This window comes from Cavia porcellus, unplaced genomic scaffold (assembly GCF_034190915.1).
Source record: "Cavia porcellus strain 051 isolate PalLab524CR breed Dunkin Hartley unplaced genomic scaffold, mCavPor4.1 scaffold_17, whole genome shotgun sequence".
Lineage (NCBI taxonomy): Eukaryota > Metazoa > Chordata > Mammalia > Rodentia > Caviidae > Cavia > Cavia porcellus.
Genome location: NW_026947500.1, coordinates 44088046 through 44109980, shown reverse-complemented (window position 1 = coordinate 44109980; position 21935 = coordinate 44088046). Strand labels below are relative to the sequence as shown.

Here is a 21935-nt window from a genome sequence, read left to right as displayed (position 1 = left end):
CTACTAATTAAGCACACCTAGCCTTCAGAGATTCAAAACCTTCAAGCTGGGGTTGGGGGTACATGCCTGTGATCTGAGCAATCTAGGAGGCCAAGGCAGGAGGCTCTCAGGTTGGAGCACCACCTAGGCAACCAAGATTTAGAAATCCTATCGCAAAATAAAAGAAAGGGCTGGGGATGTAGTGCAGTATGAAAGGCTCAGTTTCAATCCCAGGACCATGAAAAGAAACAAAAGGGGGGCATAGCAGCACGCATCAGTCATCCCAAGGCTCGGGAAGCTGAGGCAGAAGGATCACCTCAGCTACATAGCGAGAAAGCACGCTGAAGAGTGGCCTCCCCGCTGCCTTCGGAACAGTAGAGGATTTAGGGAGTGCCTGAGCCCTATTCCTTCCCAACCAACCTCTGATCTGCTCCTTTGCTTCACCAGATCCTCCGGCTGAATCAGTTAACCTATTTGCTCTGCAACTACCATTTTTGCTTGCTTGTTTGTGTTTTTGAGACAGGGTGTCTCGCTGCAGCTCAGGATGACCTCGAACTCCCAGCAATCCTCCTGCCTCAGCCTCTCAGGGCTAGGATCTCAAGCATGAGCCACCACACCTCCAGCTTTCGCTGAAACAGACTTCCCGGCTCCTCTGCTGCACACCTGGAGCGCAGGCGAGGGGGCCATGGGTCTAAACAGCGCAGAAGAGCGCGCGCCACAGGCGTCAAGTAGCGCCATCCCGGCTGTTTCACCTCTGCGCAGAGACGGCTGAGAGCCCGGCCCTGCCCGCTCTCTGGTCCTGGGAGCCCGGCTCTGCGGTGCTGCAGCGCCCCCTGTCGGAAGCCCCGAGCCCTACCGGGCTCTGCAGCCGGCTGGGGAGGGCGGTCTCTCCTACTGGTTTCTGCGTTGTTTTTACAAAAACAGAGAAAGGTTTTATTATATTTGAAATTTTGAACCTGCTAGGCTCCCTTTTTTTTTAAAGGCCTTGTAAAAGTTTTTTTTTTTTCATTATTTGGCATAATTTTAGACTTACCAAAAAATTGCAAGTCTAAAACAAGAATTAGTGTCCTTCCCCCACCGTTCCCCAAACGATTGATAAGGTTTTTCTGCCTTGGTGCTATCATTTTCTCACTGTCTCTGCCCCGTCGTACACACACACCTACAAACACACACACCCCTACACAAAAACCAAACACACACACACACAATACACACAGAGGCCTTTGTTCCCAATCCCTGGAGCAGTTTCTAGACACGAAGCCCTGTCACCCCGACTGGCCCATGGTCGAGGCTGCGGTGTTACAGCCAATCCTGAGCCCACGCAGATCTTGCAGATTATCTCAATGATCATCCAGCAGAAGAAAATCCTACATCTCTTTTCATTTATTTTTCAAATGGATTTTCCAAATCCATTTTATTTTAAGAAGAAGAAAAAAAAAACTAAATCAAAATTTCAAAACACTGGGGGCAACAATGGTACACACATTGTCATCCCCAAATCATTCAGCCAAAGCACAAGACATCTGCATTCAGTTGTCCAAACGATACCAGCACATATCTTTCTCTTCAACGAACTCAGGGAAATCAGTAGTGTGACTATCTTAACTATTTTTATATGCATAAACATGCGTGTTTTGTTCTTTTTGAGTTAAAAAAAAGAGTATTCTTGGGAAAGATGTGCACCTATTAAGCAGAAAATTATCACAGTTAACCACGTGTTTGTTCATTCACATAAACAGATACCTGGGAACTTTTTGAAAATCATGGCACAGCTCCCATCCTGGAAATTTGTATTAAACTGAGAAGTTCCTGATTGCAGTGTGCAGCCAGGGTGGAGGGTTGGAGGTCTCCTCTCTGCCTTCCTGCAAAAAGAATGTTAGACGAGTTACAGCTCTCCCTCTCCCTGCCGCGGGAAAGACAAGCGCATCAGTGTGCCAAGCGTGGCCATGCACACTGTATCCCCACACTGGGAGGCTGTGGCAGGAGGGTCACCATGAGTTCAAGGCCAGCCAGGGCTGCCTAGCTAGACCCTGTCTCAAAAAAACAACAAATACAAAAGGAAGAGGAAAAGGCAGAAGACAGGGAAGAGCAGGGAACTGTGAAGGAGAAAAATGCCACTGTCTTAAAGAACTTTCATTACAACATCTTGGTGCTCACCTATAATCCCAGTGTTTGGGAGGCTGAGACAGGAAGATTGCCACAAATTTGAGGCTAGCCTGGGTTACATAGTGAATGCAAGGCCAGGTTGAACTACACAGTGAGACCCTATTTCGAAAACTATCAACAACAACAACACCAAATCCAAGCCATTTTGTAAGTGAAGCTTAAGTTCTTTATTATAAATCAGATTGAATGAGTTTACATCTGCAAAGTCCCCTTCAATCCCAGCCACTAAGGAGGCCAATGCAGGAGATAGCCAAGTTCAAGCACAGTGTGAGCAATTTATTGATTTAGTGCACCTCTGTTCTAAAAATAAAAATAGTTGGGGGTGTAGTTCAGTGCTGAGGCCTGGGTTCAATGCTAATACCACAAAGTAACATAATTAATGAGCCTCATGGATTGTGCTAGACACTATTGAAAAGGGCTCCCAAGCTAGTCCCCTCGGTGGGGCGGTGTTGGGCAGAGAGAGAGCTCAGTGACAACAGGGACAGCAGCAGGACAGAGCTGCTTGGCGACCCAGGAGCCCAGCATGGGGCTAGGAGGTCAGGGCCCACCTTGGGAATTGCTCCCTTGGAACCCAAAAGCCACCAGGCGACTCCTCCCTAATGCCCTGGAGTGGCACCCTGCATCCCTCCTCTGGCATGTGTCTCTTGCCTGGCGTCTGCCCTGCTGTGATCCCAGGGGATGGGGTCAGGCCCCAAAGCTCCAAATCCCCCCTTACCAAAGATTCTTGTAGTCACCAAACACATCAGACCAGGTGTCCTGCTGCAAGGACCTAGCACCTGCTCCTCTGGGACCCTCCAGGGTCGCTCTGTCACCTGCTATGTTTGGCCTCAATGTCACCTCTCAGTGAAGCCTCTAAGACCACCTTCAAACCAAACCCCCAATTTGCCTTACATTTCTCCTTGTCACGAACCTTTTCACATTGTTCCTTATCTTGCATTTCTTGTACTTTTTTTTTTCCATACTGGAAATTGGGCCCAGTGCCTCTACACTGAGTACATCAACAGCCCTTTTTTCATTTTGTTATTTTGAGATGGTGACTCATGAAATTGCTAAGTTGCCCAAGCTGAGTTCAAACTCAAAATCCTCCTGCCTCTGCCTCCCAGAGGCTCCTCATGGGGCCTTAGAGTCTGTTTTGTGGTTCCTAACCAAGCATGCTCTTCTCTGACAGCAGCGTTCATTTGCTTCCTGCTGGATCCACAGTCTCTCAAACATGCATGAAGCCGAGAGCTTGAGGTAGGATTTTTTTTTTTTTTTTGTCTTTTTCCTTTTTATCAGTATCAGGGATCGAACTCACGACTGCCTGCTTCCAAGGCAGGCACTTATGCCACTGAGCTAAATCCCCAGCCCTGAGGTAGGAATTTTTGAGTGGAGAAAAACATGAAGCCCCATCCCAAACTTCGGGACCCATCTCCCAGCACAGCAAACCCACTGAGCCTCACTTTCCAAAGAATGCTAGGCTTCTGTTACTGAGCCAACAAAATGATGAATTTTGTTTAAAAAAAAAAGATTTAGGGGCTGAGGATTTAGTTCAGCGGCATAAGCATGCACTTGGCAAGTTCAAGGTCATGAGTTTGATCCCTGGTACCACAGAAAAATAAATAAATAAATAAATAAATAAATAATAAAAATAGTTAGCTGGGGGTGGTGGTACAACACTCAGGAGGCTGAGGCAGGAGGATCACTGCACATTCAAAGCCAGCCTGGGCTACACAGTGAGTTCAAGGCTGGCCTGAACTACATAGTAAAACCCTGTCCCCTGAAATAAACAAAGTAGAAATGGAGAGCCAGGCATAGGGATTCATGCCTGTAATCCGAGCACTCAGGAGGCTGAGGCTGGGAGGACTGCTGTGAGTTCAAGGCCAGCCTGGGCTACAGAATGAGTTTAAGAACAGGCTTGACTACACAGCAAGACCCTGTCTCCAAAAACCAAAAGAAAAAAAGAGAGACAAAGTAAAAAGGGCTATTGTGCAATGTGTGTTTTCATCTTTGCTTTTATCCTATTTTTCTTTGTTCAGCCCAAGTTCACCCTGCGGAGCTGTTTTCTCCCACACCCATTCTCCCTAAACTTTTCAAGTAAGCTTTCTGACCAAAAAAAATTAACAACCAAAATAGAAAAAAGAAAATAAAATTTTAAACTAGTGACACCTTCCAGTTTATATTCCAAGACCCCTGCAGGCCTGGCCCAGCCTCTGATGGAGACTGAGACTGGGGTGATTCCCCCCATGGACAGCACCCTAATTCCTCAGGGTGGGAAGGTGGCTCATGCTGCTGGGCAGGGTCCTGGCTTTGGATTCTGTCCTTGGCACTGGAAGAAAACCACTTTTCTGGTACTGCATTGAAAATATAAAAATGACATGAGCAAAACGAAATGTAATAATATGTTTTCTTTATCCCATTACATCTAGAATATTATGTGACCACTGAGCTACATTCCAGCCCAAGATAAAAAGTTAATTTTTTTAAAGAAAGTGTCTCACTCTGTAGTAGCTCATGCTGGCCCTGAACTTAGCATGTAGCCCAGGTTGCTACAATGATACTCCTGCCTCAGCCTCCCAAGTCCTGGGATTACAGGTGTGTGCCACCACACCTAAGAATTTTGAAAGCCTTCAACATTCAAGGCATGTATGTGCCTATAGCACATTTCTTTTTCATTTCCTTTGCAGGCAGGGTTGTTTTGCTTTCTTGGTACCGGGCATTGAGCCCTAGGTATCCACTGCTATGTCCTCAGCCCTTTTTATTTTTTAATTTGAGGAAGGGTCTTGCTAAATCACTAAATCGACCTGGCTGGCCTCGAACTTGGGATCCTCCTGCCTCAGCCTCCCAGAGTGCTGGGATACCACGCATCACAACACCCAGCAGCCACACTTCAAGTGCCCAGGAGCTCCACGTGATAGATGGCTCTTGTCATGGACTGGCCTCTGGAGGAGAGGGCATATGGGCTCTGGGAGGGGCCAGCTCTCCTTTGTCCTTGCCTAGAACCTCCTTGGGCCACCGCAAGCCCTCAGGAGCCTCAGGACCCCAGGAAGCTGCTTTCAGCTGGGCCCAGCGGGCTCTGCTCCACCCTGTGGAAGTCCACGCCCAGCTCCAAAGCAAGAGGAGGCCCAGCCCTTTCCAGGGAAAAAGACTCTGAGCTCTTTTGGCGTTGTTTCTCTTGATCAGGCAGGGCCAGGGAGGCTGTTTGGACTCCAGTCCCCTCCTAATGCCCTGTCCCCAAAGACCCTGCCGTCGCGCCTGTGTTCCAGAGCTGCTTGGCTGGACTCTGCTCTGACTATATTTTTATCACACTCTCCACAAACCGCACACACTCATTTCTGCCTCTTGCTCCACCCTGTCAGGCTTCCTAGTGGTTTTTGATGGTTTCCCCTTTGTTTAATCGTTCTGGTAAAAATAGGACCCAAATAGCAGATCAGAGAGCAGACTTTTTTATTTCAAGACAGAGTCCTGCTAAGTCACTAAGTTGACAGGGTTGGGCTCAAACTTGAGGCCCCCCTGACTCATCCTCCCAAAGAACCAGGATTCCACATGTGTGCCACCAAACCTGGCTCTTTCGGATTCCCGATTGTTGGTCACCTCCCCACCGGACACCAGCAACACCACATCCCTCAGGAGCAGGGCGGCCAGGGCACTGCTGCATCCCCAAAGTTGTGCCAGGGCATCTGCATCCACAGAGAGCTGAACCATGGATGTCCAGGAAATGTGGGACCCTGCACACTGCACCAGTGAGTGAGGATGTGAGGGTGAGTCCCACACTGTCCTTGAAGGAACCAGGAGAGGCTCCTAAGCATCTCACTCCTCAGCGATGCCTCATGCCATAGATCATGGTAAGGAAAGGCCAGGGGTTCACGTGCTGACAGGAATCTGGATGCACCTGTGCCAGGCATTGCCTGCAAACCTAGAGGAGGAAGAGAGAGCTCTTCCCAATCTCCTGCGAGAGATTACCTGGAGAGACTTTGGTTTTGTTTCTGAGATGACATCTCGGGCTGGCCTTGAACTTCCCGGGGATCCTTCTGCCTCGGCCTCCCAAGTGCTGGGATTTCACAGATCATGCCAGGCCTCCCTGGATCTATGAAGCCCAATCAGCAAGGCAGAGCGTTAAAGTATGCTATCAATGGTTTAAAAAAAAAAAAAAGGAGGGGGAGGGCAGATACTTATTCACTGTTTATATAAAAAACATTTCTGCTAGGGTAAAAAAAAAAAAAAAACCACTAGTTCTGATGGCTCCAAGGAGGGAAGCTAGATTATTTGAGAAGGGGGAAGATGATTTTTGTAATTTGAGTTTGAACCATAAGGATATATTACCTCCGTGAGCTGGGTGTAGTGGCACACACCCATCACTACTAAAAGTTCCAGGCCAGCCTGAGCTACTTAGTGAGATCCTGTCCCAAACAGACAGACAAACAAACAAAAAAGAATATATTACCACTCAAAAATAAGTTCCGTTCAATCATCTTAACAATGTTTTTTGGGGCGGTGGGTGGTGGGTGGAGGGGATTGAGGTGTTTTCGTTTTCATTTTGTTCTGAGACAGGGTCTCACTATGTAGTCCAGGCTGGCCTTGAACTCACTATGGAGCCCAGGCCAGCCTGGAGCTCATAGCAATCCTCCTGCCTCAGCCTCCTGAGTGCTGGAATGATGGGCATGCAGTGCCACCCCCAGCTTCACCATGTGTTTAACAACGTGCTTGGGTTGACTGAGCTGGCAGTGATGCAGTGCTGACTTTTCTGGGGTAACTTTCAGCACCCACTCTCATTTGGTCACCCCTCGGGAGCTGTCCGCTCACCTCCATTCTTCTCCCTGGCTCTGGCTTCCCTAAATCAAGCCCCATGCCTGAGACAGCTGCTGAAGATGTGCACAGGGTAGGGGCAGGGGACAGCGGTGTGGGGTGCAAACAGAGGCTCCCTGCTAGTGCGTCCTGTAAACAGCATGAAAGAATGTCCTTGTGTTGACCTTCCGGAGAGCTCTGCAAAAACAACTTTCCTGCTTCTCTCAGCTCCTAGGGAAAATAAACTTGGCTCTGCTCTGAGTATACTGGTAAAGCTAGAAACCATCAAGTCTGGGGGATGTGGGTAAGAAGTGGTGACATCCTCTTCAATGCCCAGGGGATAAGGTTCCTCAGCTGCTGAGGATCCCCACAGAGCTCAAGGGGTAAATGTCCCTGGGAAGTTTCAGGGTCCCCAACCTGAACAGGCCAGGCAGAGAACTGAGACCAAGTTGCAGGCCCGCCTCCAACAGCAGCAGCTGGGCCAGCGTCATGGCTGGGTGACTCAAACCTTCATAGGAGGGTAACCAAAGCCAAGAGCGTCTGAATCTGCAGAGGGCTTTGAAGTTCTGAATGCTTTTTGAAAAAGAAGCTGCTATTTTCAGGGCTGGGGATTTAGCTCAGCGGCATAAGCACCTGCCTTGTAAGCAGGCGGTCGTGAGTTCGAGCCCCGGTACCGATAAAAATGAAAAAGACAAAAAAAAAAAAGAAGCTGCTATTTTCATTTTGTATGAGGTCTCACAAATTATCTGATAGTCTTGCAAAGTGTCACAGAAGTTCTTTGGTATCCTGTGACTGTTAAGCTTGCTTGTGTCAATTTGGTGTGGCTGAGTGGGTCACGGAACCGTCACTTCTGGGCCCTTAGCCTCCCCTCTCTGGTGCTGCTTCTTACGCCACTTCCTGGCCACCATGAACTGAGCAGCTCCACTCCACCAGGTCCTCTGCCATGATGTTCTGGCCTTACAGGGGCCGATGGTGGAGAGAATCTCCTAAATGAATGTATTGCACAGTTAAAGGAGAGTGTCAGATGAGATGATGACCTTTTAGATCTCTGTGTTATGGTTTAAGTCTAAAATGTGTCCCTGAAATCTCATGTGTTTAAGGTGGGACTTTCAAATGATGGAATCCTGGCAGTGCTACACTCAAGAGTGGATCCACACATAGATGAGTTCAGGGTGAATATGCTGTTGGGAGACTGGAGGTGCAGTGCTGTAGGGGGCTTGCGTCTCTTACTCAGGCTTATCCTGGTCTCTCTGCTTCCCAGCTATCACAGACTGAACAGCTGTCCTCCCCCAAGCCCTTCCATCATGCCATTTCTACCTTGAAGCCTGTCAGCCATGGACCAAACCCTCTGAAAACCATGAGCCAAACTTAACCCTCTCCTCCTTCAATTATGGGTGTTGGGTATTTTGTGGCATGACAGATTCTTAGTCTGAGTACTTTTTCCAAGCTTCAAGTAAGGACCCAGAGTTCCACTCTTGGAGGGAACCCAAGCTTATTCCTAGAGTTTCCATGGTAACGCTAGTGGATGAACCCCAATATTAAACCACAGCATTTGGCACCCACTTGAGACTCAACTAAGTAATGGTTGCAATTTTTCTGCAATAATTTGTGAGTAACATCTATCTGAGATCATTTCTGATACTACCGCAAAATACCTTAGATTGGATAATTTTTAAAGAACAGAATTTATAGCTCATAGGTCTAGAGTCTGGGAAACTTGAGATCAAGTGCCAGCTGATTTGGTGTCCAGTGAGGACTCTCCGCTTCAAAGATGGCCCCTTTGGTGGTGTCCTCGCGTGCCAGAGAAGCACCCACCCCTTCATCCTCTTTCCCAAGGACACTAACTCCATCTCTGAGGGCTCCACCATGTCTGAATGACTTTCCAGACAGCCCTATTTCTTAACCAACCTCACTTCTGCCTGTGTTTGCCTTCTGTGAGCTGGAACTCTGGGGTTGTATCTTGGATAAGTGTCTTTCTCATTCTCTATTTTATTATCTTAGCTTATTTCCTGGGTTCATGCTTCTACATTACTTACAACAGATAGCTTTATTGCTAGTATTTAGAACCCTCAGGAAATGACTGCTTCTTATAGATGTCTTCCAGGTATAGCTGGATTTGGGCTTTGAGTCTGTTGCAAGATCTTTCTTGAAAGGATGGGTGCTTGGGGAAAAAATGAAGTTATACCATGTATGGGTACAAATTTCCTATGATTGTGAGCACTATGTATAACTTGTATGTACCCATTTTTAAAAGTGGGGGTAAAATGATCCTACCTCTTCAATTTATTGGGGATGAGAAGTTGCTGCCCATTAGGGTTAGCCCCTGACTCTTTGGCACTGGCCTATACTATTGTTTAGGACCCTTAGGCCATCGAAGTCTTGGCACACCAGGAAGAACTACTGATTAGAGCAATTACATCACGTTGACTAAAATAGTACAATCAGCAATAACAATAGCATCAAATACACCCTAGAAAATGACAAACTGTATAACTATTAAAACTGTGTAACTATTAATTTGCCACCTTTAACCATATGAACTAGATGTGATTATAAACAAAATCTAAAGCAAACTGGAAAATTGTATACTGTAATTCTCCCTCAGTATGGGGATTTTACCCTTATGGGAGAAAGTTTAAAGGGGTTGGGAGAAAAATAGAGAAAGAGAAGAAGAGGAAGACATTCGAAGATTGACCAAAGGACTAAGGAAGATCAAACAAACTTTGGGAAATTGATGAAGAAGACAGGAAGGAAAGAGAGGAAGACTCTGTCAGAGTCCAGATTCAAATCTGATCACTCCTGGGGTAGCAGGTTATCCCGGCAAGCCTACGTCTTTCGTTCCACTGACGTTCAGACTGGTTTCTGACTGTGATGCTGGAACCAGACTCATTCAGCATGCAGCAATCCATGCATCCCCTCCAGCTCCCTGACCTCCTGCCAATTTGAACTCAGCTCCCTGACCTGATTCTAGGAGCCCACAGCTGCCCTGAGCTGCAAGCTTAGTTGTCTCGTTTCCAAGACGGCTCCTGGCCGGTCACCCTCTCCTGGGGGATCCTGAACCTGAATAACTCACCAGCCACCGCAGTCCGCCGCCTTCGCTGCCCCGGTCTACTAGTGCGTTTCTCCATAGAGGTCTCTGCGGTGGTCAGTAGTCGCCCTGTGTCTGCAGGTTGCATCTGTCCCTCCCATGCAGTAGTCCAGGCTCAGGGAGAAAGTGCCACCTGCTACCTCCCACTTCTTCATTGAAATCTCTGCCTTGCCTTTCCCGTAGGCTTTGATTGTCCCTTCAGATCCTTTCTGTGTCCTGGGGACCTGCTTCTTTCTCACATTGCTTTTTTTTTAAGGCACAGTTTTGCCGTATATCTTCTTGCCTCAGCCTCCTGAGGGCTTGGATTATAGACCTGCACCCTCAGGGGTAAAAACTCACACCCTCCTTCCCTCAGAGTTGTGGCTGGATACTGCTCCACCCAAACCCTTCAGCAGGCAGATGTAGCAGACACAGACAGAGAGACCAAGACAGAAAAAAAGAAAGCAAGCAAACCCAGGTGTGAGCAGAGCCCCTCCCATGCCACCCCACCCTGCACCTGTCCTTGCTGGGCCCCCACTTTCCCTTGGTGAGAGAGCAGGACATTTTCCTTACAAGAAACAGGAAGTGAAAACTCGGGGCCACGCCAGCTGACAGCATGGGTGGGATCTCAGTTCTGCTTAGGAAGATCAGCGGTGATGGCAGATGCCAGCCCCGCTTGAAGCCCAGGCCACCTGCTCCCGGTGGCCCAGGCAGGGAGGAAGTGGCAGCTGGAAGCTGGCTGACCTGCTGAGAGTCTGTGACACCCACCAGAAACACTTCGGGCGGAGATGTGGGGACTCAGGGCTGACTCGGGCTGGGTCACACAATGGGACTGAGATGCACGTTCCTAGAATGAGCACACAAATCTTCACAAAAGCGTTCCTAGCGCACCCTTCTCTTTGTTTATTTCTAGTTTTTGGTTTTGGTTTTGGTTTGGGTTTCAGTTTCCCATATTGGGGGTTGAACCCAACGCCTTCCCATGAGCTACCTCCCTAGCCCTTTTATTTTTTTGAGATGGGGTTCTAGCTAGATTGCTAAATTATATAGGCTGGGCTCAAACTTTCAGTCCTCCTGCTTCAGCCTCCCAGAGTGCTAGGATGACAAGATGTGCACCACCGTACCCAGTTTTAATTTAATTTTTTCTTTTGAGACAGAGTCTCATTATGCAACCCAGGCTGGCCTTGAACTCACACCAGTCCTGCCTCAGCTTCCCAAATGCTGATACTACAGGCATGCACCACCACGCCCAGCTTTAATTTTATTTATTAAATGATAAATAATATTACAGATACTTAGAGGATACAATGGAATGCTTTGATACATATTTACAATGAGGAATAGTTAAATCAAGCTAATTAATAAACTCATCACCTCACACACTAGTTTTTGGTGATGAGAACATTTGATAGCAATTGTTTTATAAATGTAGGCCTTTAAAGAATAGAATAGCTGCTCTCTTTCTGGAAAGCAAGAGCTAACAGAAGGGCCAGCTGGAGTTAGGATTCTGTGGTTCTGTTTCATGTTCACATGGTGTAAAATCACAGGCTTTTACACTTAAAAGAAACTTTGAAGACCAGTTGAGAATCTGAGCTCTTTCTCTGCAACTCCTGACATGGCTTCTATCTCTGCCACCTGTTCCCAGGGGAACACAGGTGGAATCCAGTCCCTAAAGGTTTCCTCAAAAGAGTGCAGTTTTCTGAAAATCTGCTGCAGGAACATCTGGTCCAGATATCTTTCATCCCTCACAGGCAAGATGGAGGCTAACCACAGCCACTCCATGATGCATCCTGGGCTCCCTGGACACCAAAGTACCCAGAGGAGGGATGGGGATTAGCTCAGTGGCATAAGCGCCTGCCTGGCAAGCAAAAGTCATGAGTTTGATCCCTGGTACCAAAAAAAAAAAAAAAAAAAATAACAACAACAAAGTACTCCGAGGAAGGAAGGGTCGGGGGCTCCTCAAGGTCACCCAGATTGTCGGTGGTGGGACCTGGGCCAGGACTGCTAGGATCTTTCTGTTGCTCCTCCATCAAGAAATTTCTTACTGAAAGTCACCCCAAAATGCTGCTGTTACAATTTCCAGTAAGAGGATTTGGTCATATTCTGGAACAACAGAAGGTCGGCAAAACAGTGTTTATTTGCAATGAAATGAACAAGCTGGGTGTGGTGGCACATGCCTGTCATCCTAGCACTTGGGAGGCTGAGGCAGTAGGATCTCCACAAGTTCAAGGTCAGTCTGAACTATATAACCAGCCTGGCTCCAATAAAGTAAGTAAATAAATAAATAACAAGGGGCTGGGGATTTAGCTCAGCAGCATAAGCAAGCCCGTGGTCATGAGTTCGATCTCCAGTACCAATAAAAAAGTAAAAAAATAAAAAACAAAAAAGAAAGAAAAAGAGGGCCGAGGTTATAGTTCAGTGTCACAGCGCCTGCCTGGCAAGCTCAAGGTCATGAGTTTGATTCCTGATATGAAAGAAGAAAGAAAGAAAGAGAGAGAGAGAGAGAGAGAGAGAGAGAGAGAGAGAGAAAGGGAAAGAGAAAGAAAAGAAATTAACAAACCCTGCATGAAAGGGCACATCTTATACAAGCTTCCACCAGGGAAATGTTAAAGATGTCTCAAAATTGGAGAGAAGTTGGCAGCCTGAAAGCCAATGGTGTTCTGCCTCATCCCAGACCATGCCCAGGCTTTCGAGGAGGATGTGCAGTAGAGTGCTTTTCATCCCTGAGTGTGCCTGGGGCCCTGGGGATCTGGTAAAAGCAGACCTGGAATTGTAACAGACACCCCCTAGCCTGGATTCATGCCTGTGGAGCAGGGGAGTCTCACTGTTCCCCATGTGTGAGTGGAGTTCTAACCTCGCCTAAGCACCAAGCATCCTGAGATATCATGCTGATTTGGGGAGGAGCCAGAAGTCACAGGGCGCCAGATCTGGGGAGAGGTGGGTGAAGACACCACCATGTTTTTGTTGGACAGAAATTGCTACACCAGAAGCAGCATACGACACAGAGCATTGTCACCATGGAGGACAAGACCAGCTGCCCGTGTCTCAGAGCATTTTCTACTCCTGCTGTTGCTGAGGTGCTCTGATGAGCCCTTGTGCTATTCCAAGTTCTAGTTTAGGCTCTAGTTTAGGAGAACTGAGTTAGAAATACTAGAGGCAGGCAGACAGGGCTGGGCCCTCAAAGGAGCTGGTACAAAAGACCACATACCTTGTATCTGTGGGGGAGACAGACACCTCCAGCTGTGGGCCAGGCCTCAAGACAAAGATAAATCAAATGTACGCACATCCTAAGGATAAACATCAGGGATTGATATTCTAAACAAGTCTCTATAACCCCGAGGAAGCCAGGATTCACTACCCAGCCCCCTAAAGGAAGAGTCACTACTTTATATGCATGCCTGCTTGCTAAGTAACTGGCTTCCCCTTCTATATTTTAGTTAATCTAATGTAGCCCAAATTGTATGTCAACACATTACAAGCACAAACTCTCTATGATGAATATGATCAATGTGTATATCTAAAACGTACCAATATAATCTGATATTTTTAAAAAATGAACATGTTATTAATAGGGGACAAAAATCTTCGAGGTTCGGTTTTACTATCCTGACTTTGAAAGCTGGCCTGTGCTTCACACTGGTATCAATCAGCTCAAGGGTTGCAGCAGCTGCGAGTCACACTTGGCAGCCTCTGTGACCTGTGGTGAGGATGTTGTTGCACAGCGACCTTACATCCTCCCTGTGGGAGGCCCATTCTCCCTCTAACTGCATCTCCTTCACTTCCAGACCTGCTCTGCGGCCCTTGAGAATCACAGGTATGTGCTCATCCCCTGCAGCCCAGCAGTGTGCTGCAGCATGTGTCCCTTGTCCTGACCCAGCCAAGGACCAGGAAGCAGGTGACCAGAGCAGCCACAAAGCAGCTGGTCTTGCACCACTTCCCAGGCCCACGCCATGCAGGATGTGGTACGGTGCCTGCCCATGGTACTTGAGGCCCAGGGCTCCACACCCAGCATTTCAAAAAATCTCTCAGGAATAATCAATCAACCTCTACAGTTCTATCTCTGGACTTACAAGTTGGAGAAAATAATGGCTTTCCTTACAGACCCTATACTGAGATGGAATGTGGCCCTTACCGCCTAAAGAATCTTACTCCAGAATCTAAATCTTATTAAGTGTTTCTTTCCAGGTGCAATGATGCATTCCTATAATCCCTGCAACTCAGGAGGCTGTAACAGAAGGATCTCAAGTTTCAAGCCAGCCTGGACTATATAACAAGGTCCTGTTCCTCCCCGCATCATTCTCCAAGAAAAGATAGTTCTTTGCAGCTAACTAGGCACAGATCACAGGCTAACTAGGCATGGAAGCCAAAGGCTACGGCTCAGCGGGTGTGACAATATCATGATTAGATAGACTGTATTTCAGGAAGCTCGCTGCTGGCAGTTGGTTTGGAAGATGAACCAAGCGGGCAAAAGATGAGAGCAAGGCCACGCCCAGGTTAGCAGGCCCCACAGATCTCTGTGCCATCCAGGGCCACTGGGTGTAGAGGAACAGGAAGGGACCGGGCATGTGCAGACGCCGTCTGCCGGGTGGCTCCCTTTGTGGGGCCTTTGGGAGAGGGTGTGTACCCGGCCAGTGGGAGGAAGTCGCCACCCCGCTGGAAGGAATCTGCCACCCCGCTTCCAGCTGAAACATCAGATAGGGCCCAGTCCCCTCCTGAGACAGCGGGGAGCCGAGTGGCCAAAGGGATTTTTTTCCCTTTTTTCTTTTTAAGGCTTATATGAAAGAACCTGATGTCTATGGCTCTGAAAAGGAAAAAAGATAAGGGGAAAGCAGCGGGCAGCAAGCAGGTCCATTGTGTGGGTTATCTCTGTTATTTTAGAATGTAAAAAAAAAAATTGGTGTGGTGGGCTGGGACCACAGATCATGCCAGCCTGGTGCAAAATCATTGCTTTTATCCTTTTGCTTTGCAGTTTTGCATTCTGGCGGCTGTCCCTAGGCCTTTTCTGCTGTTCTGCACCACGCCACCTGGCTGGGACAGAGGATAGAAGGCCTATTGAATCTACCAAGAGTGGGTGCATAAAATAAATATCAAAATGATCTTAAACTCTGAAGGCAATCAGGAACATCAAGATACTTAAAAATGCATTCACTGTCTTTTCTTTTCTTTTCTTTTTTTTTTTTTTTTGTGACAGTATCTTACTGTGCAGCCAGGCTGGCTTCAAGCCCACGGTAATCCTCCTGCTTTAGCATCCTAAATACTGAAATTACAGACGTGTACCTCCACTCCAAACCTAATATTAATCATATGTTCTACCTGAAGGCTTATAATACTGGGAGACCTGGAAGAACCTGGCTGCAAGATTTCCTCCTCCACTTGCACCCCAGGTAAGGTCCCCTGGCCAGCTCCTCACAATCAAAAGTTCCAGTTATCAGGTGAGCCAGGCACAATTTCCCCAGATCCCTGCTGATCCAAGGAACTAATCAGACAAGCCATCCATGCCCCCCAAGGACTCTGGGGCACCCCCACTCTGCATACAACAAAGCTTGCCCACCGTGATCCCCAGAGTTTACTCTTTCCTGGAAGCCACCTGCTAGAACCTGAGGCAGCAGAACTCCTGCTAGCTGGGCACATGCGCTAAACTTGGGTGTCAGGGGTATTGACTTGGGGTGGCATCTCCACAGCCCGGGGCAAAATCTTTCCCTACCTCTGCAGCTGCATTTCCAGAGGGCATTTCAGATCAGATCAGCCTACAGAGACCAAGGGCCCAACAGTGGGCTCTTCCACCTCGAGCTCCCAATACCCAAGACATGGCCCTCAGCCACAGGGTCCCTGTAGCGGAACCACATGTCCCCCAGGGGGAAGTCCTCAGGCATACTCCTTCCCCTGACCACAGCTGCCACTGTCCCCAACTCCATGATGGAAGGATGGTTAGAGGTGCTCAAACCTGGGAGCTCCAATGCACCTTAATTTTTGTTTTCTTTTGTTTTTAATTTTTTGAGGCAAGGTCTTACTATGTAGTCGAAGCTGTTCTTGAACTCATTACATAGCCCAAGTTGACTCCAACTCATGGCAATCGTCCTGCTTCAGCCTCCCAAATACTGGTATTACAAGCATGTGCCACCCCTCCCAGCACCGTTTTCTGTTTTTTGAAGCAAATTATAGCCCAGGCTAGCCTTGAACTCCCAGAAATCTCAATGTACTGAACCTGCAGGTCCCTATCCCTTTAGCCACAGGTTGGAGACCTTGACAATCACTAACCAAGTAAAAGGGCCCTGTCATGCAGCTGTGTAGACTCCAGTTTTCGGAGGATTCTTGATTGTTTGGGAGTCTTTTCCCTAAGGTCCTCTGTAGACTATTTCAGTCCCCAGATCAGTGTGAACCATGTGCACTTTGGATGGGAATGGGCTGGCACTGCAGGGCGAGGACTGGCATTGTTCCCTGAGCCTAATTCCTGCTCACTGTGGTGTTGTTTGGGCTGGGCTGACCTTGTGAACTGGATTTCTTTTTAGATGGGTGTATTTTTCCTTATTGCAAATTTCCTTCAATTCATCTGCAGACAGAGATTCTGGCCCCTTAGCTGGGAGCTTGTGACCCTGGTTTGGACAGCTCGTAGGGTCACCTTTCCAAAAAACACTTCCTGCTTTTTTTTTTTTTCCTTTCTGCTTGGCACTGCCTACTCTCCCCTGAGGATGCCATTTTAGCTTTCTGTCACCACTCTCTGATTTTGTCCCCTGGGAATCACTTCATCCGGGTCCCTTGTGTTTTTCTCCTTGTAGGAAAATCTAAGCGCCTTTAACAAGCAAGTTGGGAAAGACCTTCCTAAGCTCTCGCTTTACTGTTTGCTCTGAGGATCCCTGCACCCAGAGCTTGGGTACAACTCACAGACGTTGTGTTTGTCCCCACTCCAGGGCCTGCCAGGTACAGCAGAGGACTCGAAACAGTCACATCAGTGGTGCCGCCTACCGTGGTACAGAACCCACTTGGCTCTGGATTTTCCTGTCCACATGTTTTTATTTTACGTATTTCCCTGTGTTCTGTCTTCTCCAAGAAGACTCTGAGGCCACTAGAGAGATGCAGCCGCTGCAGCATGATCATATGTGTGCAATGAGGGCCATCAGCACAGGGGAAGGCGTGGAGGCTGTAAGCTGGGGCCTTTGCTGAGGGACGGCCAGAGTTGGTCAGAGTCCCCCTGGCTGTCACTGGGAGGGAAGAATAAGACAGGTTACAAAATTCCTGGTCCCTGAAGGATAAACACAACGGTTGCATAAGGGCACCCCAAACCCTAAGTGTGGCGTTCACACGGCCCTTCCAGGGAGCCTCTGGAGCACGGTCTGTATGGTTTATATCTAGATGTCCCCTGGGGCCTCAGCCACCCACAGGCAGGGCTTGTGGAAGGTGACTGAGCTCCACCTGCTCACAGCTGACTTGTGATGTGGAGGGGGGACCTGGTCAGCCGGGGCCTGTCCCTGGGGCTGTGGCTTGGCAGGGTTATCTCTCTGGGCTCTTCACTTCTCCCTGGGCTTCCTGTTTGCCATGAAGTGAGCAGCTTTCCCTCTGCCAGGTCCCCTGACCTGCCATCGTGTTGGACTGGGCTATTAACTGAAAGTGCCAGCTCCTCTTCTCAGAGGAGCCTTCAGAGAGCGCCCCCTGCCTGTCCTATCCCAACATTCTTTTATTACTTCTCAGCTTCTGTTTTAGACAGACTTCATTTTTCAGGGCAGTTTTAGGTTCACAACAAACTTGAACAGTAGGTACAGAGATGCCCCATGTGCCCCCCCACGGGAGCATCTGTTGTAGCTGAGGAATCCACATGGATACGTTGGCGTCACCCACCTCCGCCTCCTGGTCTTGAGTACTCCATGGCTTTGGCATCTGTGACAATCTGTATCCATCGCTCTAGCATGACTCAAAATAGCTCATCCTCCAAACCCTCTCTGCCCACTCAATCCCTTTCTCCCCCCCCACCACCACCACCAACGTGGATTGCAGCTCTCGAGGGGGCTACCAGGAATTACAGCAGTGGACACTAGATTTGCTCTATTTAGTATCAAATTTTGCAAAGTATCTCTAGTGCTAAAACCTGATTTAGTACATTCTGGTCAGGGCCCATCTGCTTAAGACTCAGATGAAAAAAAATTTTTCCAACCAGAGGGGAAAAAAACTTCAGCCACTAGAGGTGGCACACACCTGTAATCCAAGCACTCTAGAGGGTTGAGGCAAAAGTTCAAGATTAGCCTGGGCAACTTAGGGCACCCTGTCTCAAAATTTAAAAAAAAAAAAATTAAAAATTAAAGGGCTGGGATGTAGTTCGCAGCCATTGCATTCAATGGACAGTACCAAAAAAGAAAGTTCAGCTTCGTAAAATTTTGTATCAGTGAAACAGAGCTTTTGGCCAGTATTTCATCAATAACTCAAAGTTCTATGGTGTTTTCATTCCCAGTCTCAAAGAGATCAGTGTGTAACTGGTATGTGAACCTTCCTAATTATCCCAGGAAATGTACAAGTGAATCCAAGAAAATGGAGCCTATGTGTTTCTATAATTCAGGCAAGAACGGCCAGATCCAGAGGGGAGGAAGTTCAGAAACATGGACAAATCCTCAGGACAGAGGTTTGAAAATCCCTCAGAAGAACCAATAAGAACTTTTCCTGACCCACCAGTCTGCACAAAATATCATCGCTGACAAGGATCTACCCTAACCCAAAAAGAAAAAAGAAAAAAAGGAGGGTTAGGTTAACTACTAATTAGGTCTCCACTGTGATCCTCTGGCATCATCTGGAATTGAGATTAATGCTTCTATGTAGGCTAGTGTTCACTAAAAATTTTAAATTAAAAAAATTATTAGCCAGATGTGGTGGCACATACCTGTAATGCCAACACTTGAGAGGCTGAGGCAAGCAGGTCGTCATGAATTCGAGTCCAGCATGAGCTCTGTAGTGAATTCAAGGCCAGTCTGGATTATGTACCAAGACCCTGTCTTAAAAAACAAAAATAAGAAGAAGCAGAAACAGAAGAAGGATTACCAAATTTACAAGTTAAAAACAAAATTGAAAGACTTCTGAACACTGTTTCTAAAACTAGCACTGACCCTTGACATTTGTCCAATGAATCCCTTGGAGGAAAAAGGATTCCATCCCTCAGAGATGAATGGAACCAGTGCCTCTGCATCTTCCACATGAAGAACTCTCAAAGCAAAGGAGAACTTCTTGGCATTGTTACTAAGCTGTTTCACATGGGGAAGAAAATGTGTGCCCTTTATCTTTGCCTTTAAAGGGCCAATGAGGAAGTAAGTGGTAGCATTGTGATTTTCAATTTGATCACTGAAAAAGATATGCCCTCATTAAAAACCAGATGTGGTGGTGCACAACCATAATGCCAGCACTCCAGAGACTCAGGCAGGAGGATCGATGCAAGTTCAAGGCCAGCCTGGGTTGCAACGTGAATTCAAGGCCAGCCTAAACTGTACAGTGAGGCCCTGTTTCTAAAAAACCAAAAGAAGAAGAAGAAAATAAAAGACTTACAGGCAGAAAATAGCATTTGTAAACACCAAAAGAGAACAAAGAGTAACATGTATTTAGTAACGGTAATTTTTGTAGCCAGAGAGTAAAGTGTACACAAAGGGCCCCCAAATGGGCTGGTGCTCATTTAGACGACTGAAAGCCGGCTTTGATCCTTCAGTCCGTGTTAGTGTCTTAGAGAGACAGCAGGAGACATCTACAAAGGGAAGAAGGAAGGAAAAGCTACCAAAGGCTAAGCACATGATCAGTGTCATGCAGTAGGGGAGAGCCTTGGTGTGTTTGCATCACATCTCACTGAACCCTTCAGTCTTCCCACCGGGAACCCTAAGAAGTTGTATGATTTCCCCATCCATCGCCCATCTACTTCATCTTTTTCTTTTCTTTTCTTTTCTTTTCTTTTCTTTTCTTTTGTTTCTTGCTTTTTTTTTTTTTTTTTTTTTAGACAGGATCTTGCTATGTAGCCCAGGCTGGCTGTGAACTCATGGCGATCTCTCTGCCTCAGCTTTCCAAGTGCTGGGATTATAGGCCTGTGCCACCACATCTGGCTATTGTCTTGTTTTTTTGTTCTATGCTTAGCACAGGGAAAAGGCAAGTGCTTGATCTTTGTGACACATTGGATTTTTTTTTTTTTTTTTTGGTCTTTTTGAGACCAGGTAGCAATTCTCCTGCCTCAGCCTCCTGAATGCTGGCATTACAGGAATGCACCACTATGCCTGGCTCACCTAGAGTCTTTGAAATCAAGGGCTCTTAAAAAAAAGTCATGGGAGAATGAAACTAGCACTGGACTCACCAGTTGGCATCAGGAAGGTAGAATGGAAGTCTGGAGAAAGTTAGTGAACATCAAGACAGAAACAAACACAGGGGACAAGGAAAGGAAGGCAGGATGGTACCAAAAGATATTTATGCAAGGGAGAGCCAGCGGCGGGAAGTGGAAAGACAATCATAGCAAAACCACAACATGTGTTTTTCAAATGTAAAGCCCAGGGGAGGGGAAGCAAGGATGCAAGCCTTCCCCTCGGCAGCCGTGCCTCTGGTTTTGCTCTTTCCTCCTTTTTTTAAACTTTAAACAGTCTGTTGTGAGGGTCACAATGGCCCAGCTCATGATCCTGGCGCTCCAATGCCCTCAATCAGAAGCAGATGGCACAGTTCCTGCAAAGGCACAGTTTAGGGACACATACTCCCTGAGCCCCACAGCCCCGCAGTGATTTTAGTTCCTTCCTAGCTACCGAGACAGTGGCTAAATCTTATGGGTGAGGGGCCCAGGGGGCCACACCTGCTGTCCCTGCTGTGGGAGCTTTCTGAAGGTTACCACTTTGCTCCAGGTTGCAGTTTTTTTCTGATTTCAAGAACAATTCTTTTTTGGGCCAGAGATGTTACCCAGCGGTGTACGTGTGAGATGCCCAGCACCTCTACCCTGAATGCTTTTTATTAGATTTTAAGAAAGAAAGAAAGAAAGAAAGAAAGAAAGAAAGAGAGAAAGAAAGAAAGAAAAATTAAACAGATGCCAGGCATGGTGATGCAGGCCTATACTCCCAGCAGTCTAGGAGGCCAAGCCAGAGCATTGAAGGTTCAAGCATAGCCTGGGCAGTGCAGTGAATTACAGTGGTCCTGTTACAAAATTACAAATAAAAAGGGCTGGGGATGTGGCTCAGTGTGAAAGGCTTCGGATTCAATCCCCAGTAATGCAAAAGGAGGAGGAGGAGGAAGAGAAGGGGGAGGAGAAAAGCAGCAGAGGGAAATCTGGCAAACATTATCTCAGCTCTGTAATTAAATTAAACATTGTCATGTCTATAATCCCAGCACTCTGGAGGTTAAAGCAGGAGGACTGCCACAAGTCTGAAGCCAGCCTGAGCTACCTAGTGAATTCAAGACCAGCCTGGATTATCTCAAAAGAACAACAACAACAACAAAAAAAAAAAAAAAAAAAAAATATATATATATATATATATATATATATATATATATATATATATGTATATTAATTGTGGCGAGTGTACCACACATCTAGCTGTTTACCACAGGGAAAATGGGAAGGAGCGATGTGATATAGGGAATTGTCTGTGCTATTTTCGGGACTTCTCAATAGATATAAAACTATACTAAAATTAAAAGTTTATTTATAAAACAAACTCTGGGACTGTCATCCTATCTTTGTTTTGGAGACGGGGTCTCACTATAGTAGCCTGTTTGCCTAGCCTGGAACTCACCGATCACCCTGCCTCAGCCTCCCAAGATTCGAGATCACAGGCATAAGGCAACTCACCTGGGTTCTCCCTGCTGTTGGTTTCAAGAGGCTGAGTCAGACTTTCATCCATTCCTATCAGCTCAAGGTCACTCTTTTCAAGAGCTAGGAATGACTACTGCTCCTTAGGGACACTTGACCATGCAGACTCTTGACCATGAGGACACCAAAGAGACCAGGAAGCCCAGCCTTGCTGCACAACTGAAA

The 21935-nt window shown here is 47.2% G+C and overlaps 1 long non-coding RNA gene across 4 annotated transcripts in view; it reads right to left on the bottom strand.

Annotated features, from left to right (window-relative positions):
• Window positions 1–21935, bottom strand: part of LOC134470951 (uncharacterized) — a 34055-nt gene extending 12120 nt beyond the window's left edge. For 2 of the 4 annotated variants that reach the window (XR_010040234.1, XR_010040235.1), the window contains exons 1-4: window positions 21750–21935; window positions 18834–18945; window positions 6085–6208; window positions 1723–1841 (exon numbers count right to left, since the gene is read on the bottom strand). This is a non-coding gene — a long non-coding RNA (uncharacterized LOC134470951). Of the gene's footprint in view, window positions 1–1722; window positions 1842–5551; window positions 6209–16961; window positions 17170–18833; window positions 18946–21749 lie in introns of those variants that run through there. The other 2 variants (XR_010040233.1, XR_010040232.1) reach the window with 2 other exon arrangements.